The 17,008-nt window shown below is 39.2% G+C and overlaps 1 protein-coding gene across 9 annotated transcripts in view; it reads right to left on the reverse strand.

The window, feature by feature from the left end:
• The window catches only part of ENOX1 (ecto-NOX disulfide-thiol exchanger 1), a 365,091-nt gene that overhangs the window by 234,612 nt on the left and 113,471 nt on the right, over positions 1-17,008 (reverse strand). The window contains exon 4 of one of the 9 annotated variants that reach the window (XM_083811367.1): positions 14,879-14,935. The exons of the other annotated variants lie outside the window; for them this stretch is intronic. The gene's annotated coding sequence lies outside the window, so the exon portion shown is untranslated. The remainder of the gene's footprint in view (positions 1-14,878; positions 14,936-17,008) is intronic. 9 annotated transcript variants of the gene reach the window in all.

Here is a 17,008-nt window from a genome sequence, read left to right on the forward strand (position 1 = left end):
AAATTTCAAGAAAGGAAGGAATGAAAAGGAAGGAAGGAAGGAAGGAAGGAAGGAAGGAAGGAAGGAAGGAAGGAAGGAAGGAAGGAAGGAAGGCTTAGAAAATTAATTAATCCTCTTTAAAAGGATTCTCTTAAATAAATATTAGTAATAAATAGTTCTCCACATCTATGGCATCATTGTCCATGACTTCAGGAGCTTCCTAAAACCAACAGACTAATGCCTGCATTTAGTTTGTATGGTGGACAGTAATAATTTTTCCTCGTTTTGCAGAACTGAAATACACTGAAATGTTATGCTGCTTGCAAGGAAACATGTCAAAACCACAAATTGAAAAATGCAACTAAATGCTGCTGAGCTCCACCAACTCATGCTTACATGTTATCACTATCTCCACAAAAGTGTTAAAAACACCTACTCCTAGATGATAGTCTTAAATGATTGGTGATCATGCAGGGAGAGGAGACATAAATAGACCTCATTAGAAAAAGTTAAGGTAAGAATTAGTTGTGCATTGGTGGCCATGGTACCAGCCCAATGTGTGTTCTTGATCCAGAGCAAAAATAAACTAAAATATTTCACTGTTTCACTGAGGAATCAGCTGCCCCAAATTACTTTACTGAGTTTTACATGAACTCATTTCATTTATCAGGGGTAACGGTACACGTCATATCTTACCCTGTAAACATGTTTGTAGAAATATGTTCAGCAATGGTAATTGTTTACCACTATACCAACGTAAATGCAGTCTTGTAGGTTGTTTCTTTAAATATATATATATATTTTAAAAAAAAAAGAAGAAAAAAAAACAAATTAAACAAAAACCAATTCATTGGAACAGCTCCCTTAGCATAATTTTATCACCTTTATTCAATCCCATTTTTAAGCTATTGACCTTAAATTCAGATCAACCCCAAAATAAAAGGCCTCTGACAGAGATGTTTGTACTGCATTTCACAAAAAGGAAAGAACATATAAGCCAACAATGGCAAAACAGAGCTCAACAGGATGTCCTTGCTTTGAAAATTTCATCCCTAATGTGCATCGATGCACTTTTATCTACAGTCATCTTTTTTAAGGGATTCAATCTTAAAAAACCTTCCTCTTACAAGCATCCTGACTAGTTCATTGGAAAAGCCCGTGAATATAAAGATATCTTATGAGCAGAGGCTGGAAGATAGGGCATTTATATATTACGAGCTCGGTCTATAAGCACAGCAGTAGACGTCTGATTTACCTCAGCTCCTACACTAATACTAGCCAAATAACACAACCAGATAAGTGAGGGGAATGATACTTACACACCAGTTTATCTCAGATTTTCTCCTGCTAAGGCCTAGTCTGGACAGCTTGCCTCACATCTAGCTGTGCCTTGCACCAGGAACCACCCTGTGATGTGAACAGGACAGCTTGTGAATGGAGGCACAACACCACCCAAGCAAGGCTATCAGCAATCAGCTCCACCTGGGAGCACTGAGCGTCCTTCCTGACAGCCACCATGTCAGAGATTAGGGCCAGCGAGTAATGCATTAAAGCCAGCACCGGCAGCCCTCCGGCCAAATGTACTATGTCCTGCCTAAAAGCCTTCATGGCTGCCTAAGACCATTTAAAATAAAAGAAGTAAGCATAACAAGCACTTTTTCCTTTACAAGGGAAAGCAAGTAATCTCTCCAGGTCAATTCTGAATGACTGAGAACAATCTCATTTTACCTGAACGCATGCAGCACCTCCAGACTTCCCTGTGGTTCTCTCCCCATTACTTACAGCATATAAAAAGGGCAATTTAACTGAAGGAATTTATATTTGGGGCTTTTTTCAGCACTGTTTCCAGAAAATAGCAGATGTTGGTTAATGATCTTTAGACATTAGATCATAAACCACAGTCATTTCAAACACTGCAATCTCAGTGATTATTTGTATATCATTAAGCAAAATCCTCAGAGCAAGCTCAGTATATTTCCTTATTGTTTCATTTAAATACAAGAATATCAGATGACTTTTTATTTTGTATTTTCCAATTCACAGGATATTGACAGGTTCTTCCTTTCCTTCATTCCCTCTTTTCAGCTAAGATACATGTAAGCACAGTGTCATTACCAAGTGCAACGTTTCTTCAGATTCACACCACCTGACACAAAGCAGGTGACATCTGCCCTCACTGAGACACTGGACGAGCATTAAAACCAAATCTTACAAGCTTCCTTCTTCACAGAGCCACACTGTGCACTGGTCCCAGTGAAGTGAATGATCTCCTTTAAACTCCAGAAATAGAATCTGATTGTTCATATGAAAGCAAAGATAGATGGGTCGGAGTTAAACTGGTAAGGGTACACCTGAGGGAGGCTGGCCACACCGTGATGGCACGTCAGGCTCGCTTAGGGATGCCCACCAGCTATCCATCTTCCCACACTCGCCTGCACACAACTCTTCACAGCTGGGCTTGGGCTAGCGGGGAGCAGCACAGGCAGGCAGCGGGAAGATGCAGCAGGCTCACACAGACCCCCCCATCCAGCATGAGCAGGGAAGCAGAACTGCCTCGCAGGGTAGAAATGTCTGGTCTAACCACTGCTGGTTTACTCTATTTAGTATCATACCAGTTGTCTGTGTTTTGAAATGCATAGGATCTATGTATATGCAATGTATAGATGGAGATAGGAAATCTTACATGCCTGCATATCTATCTGTATATGTCTCTATATGGATAGATATCTGTTTTTGCTAACAGATAATAACACTATGTGCTAAATACTACAATATACCTATTAACACACATATAAAGTAAGATTCTATCTAATAACATTAACACATTCAGTTTTATCTAACTATCTGTTGGAAACATTATCTAGGCTTCTGATTCATTAGAACCACACATAAAAAAATTAATTACATAATATATGCTGAGAGATGCCTAGATACGTGACAGATAAATTAGTTTCATTTGAACACATGTAGTGTATGAAAGAAAGTAATTCAATAAACGTTGCGGCTCTCATTCTGCAAGAGCATATGTGAGTCCCAGGGAGTTCAGTAGTAATAACTCAAATTATTCATGGGCAAAAGTGTTTGCAGATCAAGGCTATATATACAATTTGGTTGTTACATTATGCTAATTTTGGATCTACTATTTCACCATAAAATCTGACAAGGCAGAGTCATTTATGAGACATAAATACAGGGAACTGAATTATAGAGAGTTCTCTACATACATAACAAGATCAATTATTAATTAACATTTGGAGATGAAGATACGTTGCCTTACAGGAATTATTTCAGGGCATCTATTGACAACACTGACCACAGAGTAGGCTCCTTTCTGTTTCTTCTGTATTGGCCTCCACGATAGAAACCCAACACCCCAGGAAGCGTTGTGCCCTGGGTAGTGTGTGCCACACAACCCAACCATTTGCAGTTTTTTGTAAAAAGGACCCCAAGGAGCCCTGCTCTCACAGCACGATATACATCACACTGCTTCCGCCACATTCACATCGGTCTTCTTTTCCCCTTTTCAAAGGTTGCTCTGATCCATTCTTCCCACAGATCCCTGGTAGGTAGCTGGAACAAGGCAAGACCACGCATCACACAGGCCTGCTTAAAGTAAGATAATATCTCATCACCTGACTGCTACTGCCATTCAGGTAGAGAATTACCTCTCTGTCCACGAGGACCTGTTTTATTGTAGTTAGTAGTGCTCTGCTGGCATTAATGGAGCCATACAGATTTACGTCTGCGAGGGCCCATCTTGTACGCTCGTGGACCTCTGCTAAGCTCTCTTAAATACTCTAAAAAAAATGGGATCTAATCTAAGCACATTATCTAGGACTCCTCAGCAGCCTCTTTTCCCCTTTGGGGACTTCCAGATGGTACTTGTTCCCCTGTAACACATCATCATGGGTTCCTCTGACTGAAATGTGGACACCTCCCTCTGAGCTGGTCACTCCTAGCACCTTTCAGTGTTAACAGAGAGAAACACTTCTGGGGTGCAATCTGATTTATTTTGCATGTCAGTTCAGAGCTGAGATGATTTCTGCCCTAGAAATGCCTATTTCTCTCCACACAGGATGACTAGCTCTCACGTGGATGACAAAAGTCATCTCACTATTGTGACAGTTTCATTAGCCGCAGTGCTTACTCTGAGCAAAATAAAACACAAGTACCAAGTGCTAACTAAAAATAAATTTCAAACAAACTAATACTTGCAAAATTAGAGATAAATATCTTAACCCAAGGCAGCATTCATACTTTCCTCCTCTGTGCTTTCTGGACAGAGTTTTGGGAGATCATGTTGTTACACAAGAGCATAGACATTTCTGAACAGAATCAAAACTTGCTCTGTATCCTGTCTTCAACAATCTTCACTAGAGCAAAAAAAAACAGACACCAAAGCCACCCACCAAAAAAGAAAAAAAAAAAGAAAGAAAGAAAAAAAAAAGACGCAATTTCTGATAATTTTCAGGCAGACTTTCTGACCCCTAAATAATCAGAAATTTGCTGAAACCATAAAGCTTAATATTACTCTACTAAGTTGTTTTTATTAACTATTATAAAGCTGGAACAGTGATGTATGGAAACCTCAACCTTATCTGAATCTAGACAGTTAAGATACTGACTAAGCAACACTTTGAGGCATGGAGGTCCCCAGTCTTAAGAAGAATTTCCTTTAAATTAGCATTAAATAAATGACTCAGGTTTGCCATACCCCATTGTGAGAAACTGTGCTGAATTAGAGGAAGGGAAATAAAGACAGGATGAAGGGACACTGTTTTCTGTAATGCTGCATCCATAACCTTAAGCACCCCTTTGGAGATGCAGGTGATCTGGTCTGCAGTTGGTCAGGGCATCTCCACTTACATTTGGCTGCATTTTGGTGAACTAAACTGTGTTCCTTAAAAGCCTTGTCCCATATTCTTCATGCAGCTGTCCTTTATTCCCTTTCAGCTTTTGTGGCTACCATAGGAATAATGCACTTTTCAAGGTGGGTAATAAAAGAAAGAGGGGGTTAGGAGAGACAAAGAACACAGTGGAAAATACCAATAAAATGTAAACATAAATGCCACTAATTAATCACAGGTACAGCATATAACTCTACATAGTAATTCCCCAAAAGACAGTCCTAATCAATAATACATACATAACTCCTCCACATTTGCTAATTTGTTTTTGACCACTATAGAACCACTCCCTAATTTCCAAGTGCTGTCCAATGACTCTTTGTATTATGTAAAGCACGTGATTTGGACATGTTGACTTCTCTAATTAGTCTATAAATACTTGACTTTTACCCACTGCTTTGGTAAGTGTGATAATTGCTGGGGAAAGGCCAAAACATTTATGGTCAATCAGATGATGAGAAAAGGAATATGGCCCTTTCAGTGAGTAAAATGTAAGGCATTATGTGGCAAGGCAGAAGCTATTAGCAGGATCAATATTTCTCCTAGTACCTTAATAAATCATTATATCAAAGAACAGTTGCAGGATGAAGAAAACCTCATTCTACCAACGAGGATGCTTCCAAATCAGGAAATAAAACATCATTTAAATTACAAAGACCTAATTGGTGTACAAAGGCAAATGGCAAGCATAGAATACAGCCCTGTGATGCTAGGCATGTAAGCGTTTTGAATCATTAGTGAAGGAAGAAAAGGAGAAAGACAAAGAAACAGCTACACTAAGAGCTACACAGGCATAATTTGCAAATTGTAAATATGCATGAACCCACCACACTGTAACTGACTGATGACACCACGTTTGGTGTAGATATCACAGGTGGCTGAACCAGAGGAACACCTGGAAAACAGGATGGCCTTTGGTATCTTTACTATTGTACTGAAAAGAATCCACTTGCTGTTATTTGCAATGAGGCTTCTTTCTCCTCTTCTCTTTAGCTAGCTGTAGGGTTATAAGAATAAGCTAATATTTGTAAAAATAAGAGTAAGGGGAGGGAAATATTCTACAGGCTGTTTTGAAGCAGGGAAACATATTCTCAGCAGACACTGCATATCACTGCATACTCGATACAGCTGTAATCACACATATCTGTAAGGCTTTCTTGGCCACAAGGCAGAGAAGGAAGCTCTAAGTAGAGCTAATTGGAGTTCTGTCCAAGTAAGGAGGGACCATGATCATGTACATGTTCTACACAGTAGGTAACCCTCCCAGCATATATATATGGCTGTGAGAAGAAGATAAGGGATGGCAAATGACTTCATCTGATGTAGCCAACCTACATGTTGCTATGGAGCACAGTAGCGTTCCGCTACCATTTTCAGAAATACCGACTCACAGCACTTTTGATTTATTGTGTTACCTCTCAATCTAATAGAGAAATGATGAAACCTACAAGGGACAGAGTCACTAGAGTAATAACTTGACGAGTTCACACTAGGGGCAAAATGTAATCTACTGTTGCAACCAGTATTCTGGTTTATTCTTTGTGTGGTGACTACTATGGATTTAGTTCTTTACTGTAGAGTTATTATAGAAAAGCACATGCTTCTTGGTTGTTTAGTCACTACTCGTGATCTCTGTCACAGCCTTGGAAGCTTGTTCCTAATTTATTCAGAGGCAACAATTTCTTTGTGGATGTCAAAGTGGGTACTCTCTGGTTCTTTAGTTCATATTTCATACTCTTCTAATTTCATACAGCTGACACTTTAGAAGGTCAACTGTCATCTGGCTGGAAAGCTGACACCTCGAGAAAGTAAACAATGCCTGCAAAGGAGGGAAGAAGGAGCATCCTGTTGCTACGTGATAGCTCTTCTCCCCACTCTGAGACGGCAGAGATGCTACTCGCCTGTCAAAATTCCCTGCTAAGGCAGAATTTTGGCCATATGGCAATTGACCTTAAGTGCTGGCCATATGCGTTTCCACCATATGTCTGGATCTTTGAATTAAATGCATACACATAAATGAACAATGTCCAAATGTTTCATGCTCTGAACTCTCTATATGGATGTATTTATTTTCTCAAACTGTAATTTATTCCAAAAAGTAAAGCAGATCAGCCTCTCCATAAGTTACGCCTTGAATCAGTTTGTTGGCTGGTCCTTCTGTTGTAGAAAACACATCAATCCTGCTTTACAGAGCATAACATGCCAACTTCAGCTGTAAAGAAACCTGTAGTTTATATACTTAACTGCCTGTAGGCCTCCCAAGGGTTCTTCCTATTTTCCTGTAGAGATTATGCATTCTTCCCCTCATCTGATACCCACTAGCACATATCAACATATCTCTGCTACTATCCCTGATCTAGTTTAAAAAGAAATTGGAAATACCCTTTTTTGCCTGAATCCCAAAGTATTACTTTTGCTTGGCATATATCAGCTTTGTAGACTGTAAACCAGTTGGGGCAGGGACTACTCCTATTTACTTATGTGTTTAATGGCCTAAAGGCATTATTGACTTTATTAGTCAAATTATAAGCAGCAGATGGGATCATTGCGAGCATGACCCAAACTTTAGTGATCATGTTCAGCGTGATCACAGGGGGAAGGCTAATAGAGGAAGTGCGCCCTTTCAATTCTATTATCATAAACATCTTTTATTTCGGTACGATAAAAAGAAGCACTGACTCTTCTAACAAATAACCAAGAGCTATTGGGATGCTAGTAAATAGATTCAGCAAAGATTCAAGATTTTCTTATTCTAGTCAGCCTGAACAATTAATTAACAGCCTTCTTGTTTGTCATTAATTTCGGTTGCCATAGTAGCCTCTTTAAATGGTTTCTAACAAACAAGGAAGATTTATCTTTCTTACACTCAATCGATCAAAAACAAATGATTTCACATTCATTTTTGTTTCACTATGACAGTAAAGCACAGTGAATCATTACAATAGGGCCTTCTGAGAAGGATAAGGTGTCAGTTTAAAACCATAGACATCTTAAAAAGCAGACCCAGGGATTAAAAGGGAAGGGCCACTTGTATGCAAACAAAAATACTGGCTCCAAAAGGAATTTAAAAAAAAATGACAACAATCAATAAATAATACATATTAAAGAGGTTCTAGATTATTTTTTTTTTTACTCCAATTAATCCAATTTTGCTAGGATATAAATACTTCCACGCAGTGTTTTTTTGCTCAGAATTCACAGCTGGTGAGACATGAAGAAGGAAAAACATCGTAAAAGAATTTCCCAATGAAGAGAGTTAAAATGAATTACTTGAAACAGAGGAATTTTTCATCCACTTTAGGTTGCTTGGATCATAAAGAGAACAGCAGCCCACAAGGGAGATGGGAGGGGGAGGCGCATGCCTGTAAACTAAATGCAGAAGTTCTGGGCATCATCATGTGCTAAGGTTTTCGACATATTTAGAGAACTACAGGCTGCAACCTGCAAATTGGATCAATATCTTTCTTGCCTGATAAATTCCAAGAGAGAGATAACAGGCCCATTATTGGAAAAGATTGTTGTTGCCTTTCTTCTAGAGGACAAGGTGACAGATTCTCTTAAGGCAGTGACTGCTCTTCGCTTCTTCACAAAACCATGCTTTGAAGATCAGTCATTCCAAACATTGCTCCATCTATACTGTGTCTCTGTTGGAAGGGGGAGCAGGGAAGAGCTAGAGCATGGCAATATAGCCAGATTACTCAGACTTCCTTCATTAAGGAGCTAATAACAAACCCAGGTACAAAATGCTGTAGACATATTTGTCACCTCCCTCCATCAAGAAATAAACATGAAGGTAATGGGACTTGTGCTCCTTGTTATATAGGTCATTTCCTACAGACATACCCAAATGCCTTTGAAGATTTTCTTGTGCTATTGATACTTAAGTCATTGACTTAGCTACATATCAAAGCACATTTAGACCTTACTGGGATCAAATGATTTTGCTTTTTCCCACACTTGAAAGAGCTGAAGGGCAGTATTTGGCCATTTCCCATACTGACTAAGGAATCTGAACACCAAAGTGCTTGGGAGTTCATGCAACCATGAAAACTATGCTGCCACAAATACAGAATGACATTAAGAACATGCAAAATTCTTGATTTTTAAGTAATTTTTTTCCCACAGTTAACACATTTACTTTATTTTTGTTCAGTTTTGTGCTGACAGGACAGTTTATCTCTTGGATCAGGAGTTTATAAGCTAGAAAACAAGATAAAACGTGTAGAAATAAGGGGAGTAGGGAGCAGGAATTTGCCTCTCTAACAGCACTGCATTGAGGGATACAAGGCCTTTGATGTTGGTGGGCAGACCAGGGGCTTGTTCCTGACATATTCCCCCTTCCACCACTTCCTCTCAGCTGCCTCTGTTCAAGCATGTGCCTGGCCATGCTCCAAAATGGAGTAATTTAAAAAATAAATTAAATTAAATTAAAAAAAAAAGGCTTGGATCCAGTTTAGAAGGAACCTGTTAGACTACTAAGCATGGCTGAAGGGAGGGTAATCTCTGGTGGTGAGTGTGAAAATGAGAGCTTGAAGGCGATATGCTCTGAGACCAGATCTTTATAGGATTTTGATATTCGAAGGAGTATCAAAATTTTGATACTCAAAGGAGTACCAAAATGCAGTCTAAGAGCAAAAAGCAGGTATGATTTTCATTCTTAGTAGTTATTTTCAACTGAACCTGTTTCTGTCTATCTATTAAACCTCTGGCGGCAGAGCTGGGGCAGTAGCAGGGGATGTTTAAAAATTTGAAGCCACTTTCAACCTGTGACAGCACATGGGATATAAGAAGGAGCTAGGAAAGTGAGGTGAGAGTTTTAGGGGACAAGGGACATTAATGCATTAAAAGAGTCTTCTCCACTGCTTACAAAGCTGTTTGTTTCTAGGGTTCTGTTGTGACTGTGCTTTTCCTGAGCAAATGCAGGATTTTTTTGCTTAAGGTTGGAGACAACTGGAAGCCACATATATTTTCTATCAGTGCTGAGGCCAAGTTAACTGCACTGAGTCAGAGCTAATAAACACTGCCAGTCATGGCAGTCTATTAGTTTGTATTCAGCATCATGCTAGCTGTGGTACACAGCTTCTGGTTGGCTTGGAAAATGGGCCAAGATAACTCCTATCTACCAGTAGAGAGCTGTGTAGACATTACCCTTATCTGAAGGTCTATGGACTCTCACTGACCACTTGAGTCCTAGTGATCTGAGTATAAACTAATCATTTCAAACTCTGGGGGAAATTTTGCAGAAAGAAATACAGAAGGAGGACTGGAGGAGAAAGGAATGGACTCTGGACTCAGGCCATAGACTGCTGAGTTACAGCTTTCTACTGGGAGTGCCAGGCAAAAACTTTGTAGCCTGAGCATATGCCTGGAAGGCCTGAGATTGCAGATCAAAATTTTGGTTTGGTTTAGACTCCATAGTCTGAAGAACATCACTATTCATTTGGTGGTTAGACTGTCAGCAGTCCAGTGAATGGTCAGTGCATACAGTGAAATATCTTCATAGAAGCAAACAAAATACTGCCAAAAAGCACACCCGCATAGACTTAGTTTTTCTATTATAACTTAAAGACCTTAAAATTGCATGTTGCTTTGGGCAATCAAACACTGACTTTTTCCAAAGGCCTGCCTGATGGCATTGCAAGCTGTCTGCTGGCCGTATGGCTCTCAAAAGGCACTTACCAACTGAAATCTAAATACACTTGAACCTACAGAAAGAAACTACAATGAAAAACAGAGGTGGCAAAATCAAAGATGCATATACGGAGGAAGGAAGAAGACTGACCATTAGAAAATCTGGAGGCAAAGGTCTCTAGCATTGAAGGGGTATGCTCCTGGTGGGGTTATAGAAAGATCAGAGGCTCAGAATGCTCAGACTACTGTGAATGTAGAGTTTATTGGGCTCAGATAGTGCATGTGATTGATTTCACTCAGATGCGAATGACAAGAGAACCTGACAGCAACTGGTCTGCAGAACTTTGGCCAGGATTTCTCAGAGTGCTGAATAGCTCACCAAGGGGAAAAATATATATATATATGTATATATTTGACAATGATTCTAGACTTCATGGCTGAAGATGTTTTGTCTTTAACCTAGTACTCTGTAATCATCTTTCCCTTCTCCCCTTTTTTATTTACCACCCCTAAAGGCTGCATGAAGAGGGAAGAATGAAATATAAGAGCACTTTGGATGTTTTCAGTGGAGTGAAAGAAACTGAGAAAAAAATGTGATTAACTACATAAGTGAATTGGTGGCCTTCAAACATTAAAAGAAGAACATTTTGGAGAAATTAAGTTTCCACTGAGAAAACCACATGACTTGTCAATTTTATGAACAAGTTGCCATGTTTTAGATTCAGCCCTCTCCTGGATTTAACATATAACCTTTCCTTTCAAGATCTCTGGTCCCTCTGAAATTTTTTTCTTTATTCTCTTTGGTGCTAGTTCCTAGTTATTAATTAGATCAACTCAATTTTACACTGAGAATGTAAGAATAGTGACATCTGTGTGTTATCTGTCAAGTACTGCCATAACTGTCTTCAATTGCTCTTGTAAATCCAGTGCCTCTGTGGAATCCCATGTTATGAAAATTGTATGCTGTCTTTGAAAGTCCTTTCTCTAGTCTGTGTAACACTGCAGTGTACTTTTGGAAGGGAGATGTAAAAGTGGAAAACCTTCATAAGAAAAATACTAAGTGCTATAGTAAGAATACCACTATTAGCAATAGCAAGAAGAAAGAGTTGGTTTGCTTATCAATGGGAGGAAAAGCTATTTGAAAGATCAGTTGTGATCAGAAAGCCAACACAGTTAACACTGGAGACAAAAGAGTAGAAATTCAGGTAATAGTAGGGAAAATAAGATTAGAGAGCACCGAAATAAATTAAAACTTTCAGATTGTCTGGGCCTTAAGAATTTCACATGAGAATATGTATATAACTAGCTGAGGAAATCTAGAGCTGTTGGCAACTATCTTTGAGAGGGGAGGAAACAGTCAACTCAGCAAACACCAAATGGGAAATAACCAAAGAGGTTTAGTCTTGCTAAGAAGGATCTGAGGTTATCCGGTGGATCTCAGGCTTAACCAGAGCCACTGTCATGTATTCATGAATGTCAGATTAGAAATATAGAGAAGAGTGTTATCTACAAGACACATAAGGGAATTCTGCTTTATTACTTCCCTTTAGAAAGACTTCAACAACAACCTTAGGTCCTGGGTTGGAAGCCACGTTTTAAGGAGGACATGACCAATTGACACTGAGTTACTCCACAAAACATGACAAAAATTGAAGGAGAAAAATGTTGTTTAATATAAAGAAGACAAGATTTGAAGGAAACATAACAAAAGACTTTGAAAATAGTCAAGGTGGCTACAAAGAAAAGATAATAATGAGAATAAACTGTTCACTGAAGATAGGACAGAAGCAACTTGCAGGTCAAGAAATAAGAAAAACAGTTTTCTAATGGTAAGAAAAATTAGGCCTTGGAATGAATGGCCCAGAGCAGAGGTACAGTGCTGGCCATCAGTGGAGACCCTGAGAAATGGGTCGGTCATCCATAGGTCTGCTGGGAAGAGCATTGGTACAGCTGATGTAGTTGTAGGATCCTCCAGGTATTTGCTAGTTTTCTATGATTTGAAAAAAAGAACTGTCTAGTTAGCTGGAGATATTTTTTATCATTATTATTATTATTTTTCCTTTTTTAAGTTTTAAGATATTTGGGAAAATAGAATGCTTTACCCTTTTCTTGGTTAATTTTTAATAATGTTCTGAAAGCTCAAAGTTAAAGAGTGCTTTGACCCAAGATTTTCTTTCATCTTTTTACTTTCATTTTTGCTGTTTGAGCAAACTGCCTGGTATTGCTTTCCTCTGATTCTTATAAAGCCTCTTGAACACAATATTCAGTGGTCTTTTTGTTTCTGAAATGTGGGATCGATGACTTTAAGTAGGAACACATTATTTCCTGAGCGGTTGCCTACAGCCATTATTGGATCATTTCTTCTATAGAGTCAACCAACTCATATTAATGCTGATGTGGATTACTTTAAGTTTTGCTTCTTGTTTTTCACTTGTGGCATCTAATAATCCATTTCTTTGCATTCCCTCTTCTCTGATGTGATGGTTGACTCTAGAAACCTGAGTCCATCTGGAGCATTATATCTGAGGACTTTCAGACCCAAAGTGTTATGTATGATATGCATTAGCCTAAAAAGAAAGCTGAAACTTTCTTATCAAATTCAAGGCTTTGCCTTACTGTTATTTATGATATTGATTGAACTTTGCTGGGTTTTGAGTTCTGAAGATAAACAGAAATTGCTCCTGAATTAAGCTGATGTCAGAGTTTCTGTGAGGCTGGAAAGAAGGAGATGAATAATCATCACAGACAGGTTCTAATGACAATAGCATTGCAAATATATTAATTGCAGAATCAAGCTCACCACCATTCTCCCTCATGTGCACAGAGCCAAAAAAATACTTGTAATGTTTACTGTTTGAACCGGTAGCCTTTCCGCATATTTTAGCTAAAAAGTAAGAGGGAAAGGACATACAAATGCCAGCATTGTGTCGGGCTGCAGTGGAAAAAAAAAAAAAATTAAAATTGTAACTGTTCATTGGCCACCTTAACACTTTTTTTTTTTTTAAATATGTATAACAAGCTCTGCAGGTCACACTGCTTTTTCTGGAGACTTGGACAGTAGCAGTTGCAGTGGATTTCTCCTCTCAACTGGAGAAGATGTTTTAACTTCCTTTCAGAAGTGAAATCAATTCATATCTTTCAGTCTAAGGTAACAGACTCTCACTGGAGCTGGAGCTTTTGACTTTTATCTTGCTGTGACACCTGCTTTGGTCAAGGGGATTAGTGATTACTCCTCCTGGAAGGTGTCAATACTGATGATGAGCAGCTGTCCTCCCTCTTCTATTATTATTATTCATGATGTGTGATTGATTCTTCTGAGGACACTAGTGATAGAAAACTTAGCAGTTCTTTGCTTTCTGTCTTTTAAAGGGACCTGAATGGACAATTACTGTTTCTGAAATGTGCCATGGCCACCATTTTGCCTCATCTATTGTTCAAATATCTCTGTGTAGCCAGAATGTGGGCAATGAAAAGGTGCAAGATGTGTAGTTATCCATATGCTGAGAGCTATCAATTCCACACTTATTGTCTCTCAAACAATGTCATTCATTACCTAGTATCATACTGAGAAGAGAGAGAAGACATTGGCAGGGATTCCACCTAGACAAAGCTGAGGTAAGATATGGATTGGAGTCATTTTAGCTTAGGGTACATCTCCATCATTAGTTATCAAGCTTCTAAACGTTGGGCTTATTTTACATAATCTGTATCCATTTAACCGTCATACTGACAATATTCAGCTTAACATTGGTGCCTGAGTCAAGAAGTTGCAGTAGAGGGATGCAGATACACAGAAGGAAGAAATAAATCCTTAAAATGTTTTTGAATTGGGACCTATAGGTTCTGCAATTGCTTATTCTGAAAAACAAACAAATAAACAGAAAAATTAAATCAACTCCAATATACAGGCATTCTCTCAGTACTCAGCAGACTACTTACTATAAAGAAAGTGATGTTCAACTTTTCCCTCTCTTCACAAGAAATAAAACACCTAATGGGTTACAGTGGAGTAAAGAAATCATGATTTGGATTTTAGGAATACCCTCTAAGTGTAGTGTAGTTCTGGAGGAGACTGCATTTTCTTGATGGGAAATTTTCTTGATGGGAAGATTTTGATTTTTATTTTTTTAAAGAATAGGTTAGGCAAACATCTCTCAGATTATCTAGACATCTTGCTGGCAAATCAGGCAAATGAGCCAAATGATTTTCAGTGTCCCTACGGCACCCTTGACTGCTAGCATAAAAGATCACCCTTCTTTTTACATCATGCTACAGGAGTTAAGATCAGCAAAGATCATTACCTAATTGCCACTTGGAAACAAGATGATGGGCATGGGGGTGTGACATGTAATGAGACTTACTTCTTAGGGTAGTTTGCAGGAATCTCTCCACCATGTTCCTGTCCTTCTGGGATGTAGCTGTGATTAAACAACAGGGAGGGGTATTTCAGGGTGCTTCTGGGCTGTTCCTCTAACAGAGGAAGCACTTGCCACCATTCCTAAAAACTCCTTGGAAGTAACTTAAAACATAAAAAAAAACCGTGGAACATCTATTTGTTCTCTGGGTTGGTTGGTTTGTTTTCCAGGCATCCATATGAAATGCAGAAAGCCTGCTCTGGCCACAGCTCTTACTCAGGTGAGCAAATTGTAATTTTATTTTTTCTAATCATCACTTGCTCCTTATCTTGCTATAGGCAACAAAAGAACAAAGTTGGATAGTCACAGACTCTCTCATTCAAAAAGCAAAGTACATAACTGCATTTAAATCAGCTTGTACATACACCCCAAGATTTGAACACATTAATCTTTATAAACTCACAGTCTTGTTTTAATTTCTGTTCTAATAAAATTCAACTGTCCCTTCATGACAGCTTTGAGAGATTTACTTTCTCCATCCTCTTCATTTTATTCTGCCACATTTTCTCTGAGCTTCTAGCTTATAGATTTTCTCCAGCTAACAGGCTACTTGGCTTCCACCTGTTCAATAATTCAAATGCACATATGGCATATTTACAGGTAGCAACATACCCTTTCCTTTCTCCCTTTTCATAGCCAGGCAATTCTCACAGAAACTGCACAGAGGTAACACATGCCTGCTTGCCTCTGTGGTTCTGGCTTATGCATCAGCGTCTGCTCCCTCACTGCAGACCTCCATCCATGCCATCACCCTTGCAGCCTCGGGTGGGAAAGATGACCCGTGAGCAAAGCCTGGTGGCATCGAGGGCTTGGCCTCTCTGGCAGCATGGCTTTAAGGCAGGCATGAATATCTAATACAGTGGCAGCAGGGCTCTCCAGGTACACGTGCAGTGCTGGTAGGGAGATCAAAGGTATGGTTGCCATGCTTACATGCTCACATGGAAAAGTGCTCTCCCTAGGCTCTTCCCCTCCTTTCTCCCCGCCCCCACCATGACATTTGCCAGCTCGCTATTCTCATAGTTGTGAAAATGACCTGAAGAAGCAGCAAAACAATGGTGTGGCACTCAGTGCACCAATACCCCATCAAGAACCGGCCCCAGCTGACCGCAGGTTCGGGAGGCTGTGACACAAGGACATAGCCGAGGAGCACAGCCCAGGAGACAGGGACTTTCCATGCCACATTGCAGCCCATTTGCCTTCCGTGCTCTGAACTGTTTTCATTACCTTCATTTTTCTCTGTTTCCCCTAAAACCAAGACACGTGTTTCATCACTGGAGTGTCAAGGGCAAAGATTTGAGGAGACCCTGAGAGGCCTTGGGAAAAATGCATCATTTAGGGACCCCAACAGGTAAATTTAAGAAACTCCAGCAATAAATGAATGAGATTCCAACATAGCAAGGATAAGTAACAAAGATGTAGGGGAAAAGGAGGCTTCTCTGGAGAATGTATGAGGGATCATAGGCAGGAAATAAGAGAAATTTTAAGAAAACAAGAACTGTACAAGAAGAGAAGATACTTATGAGAAAAAAATAAAATAAAATAAAACAAAATTTGCAGCGGATGACATGGGATAAGTCGAAAAAGCTGACCAGGATTAAAGGAATTATTTGGCTAGACCAGTATCCTGTTTTCCTTCAATGCCAAGACCAGATGCTACAAAGAAGTGGTACAATAGATACCTACACAGCTGCAGAAGCAGCTTCACTCAGACCCCAGGGGGAGGACAGGTGAGCTCACCCTTCAGCCAGGCAAATGCCGTGTAATTGCTCTCTGACCGTGCAATATGAAAAATATATCTGCAATGGAAATCTTACTGATGTAAATATCTATTTGTTGAACAGGTTAAATGCAACACCTTTTGATAATACCTTGGGGCAATAGTTTCCAGGGAGAAATTACACCTTGTATCTCCTTTTCAGTAGCAATGTCTTGCCTTTCAGTTTAATTGGTTTTCCATTGCTTCTGAATTATAATAAAGGTATAGCATGGTAGTATACCATGTTTCGTGTCATGTAGTACATATATAATCTAATATGTACATATATCAAATTAATAACTTATTTTTCCTCTTTCTAA

Source organism: Anser anser (assembly GCF_964211835.1).
Source record: "Anser anser genome assembly, chromosome: 1".
In the NCBI taxonomy this organism is placed as follows: Eukaryota; Metazoa; Chordata; class Aves; order Anseriformes; family Anatidae; genus Anser; species Anser anser.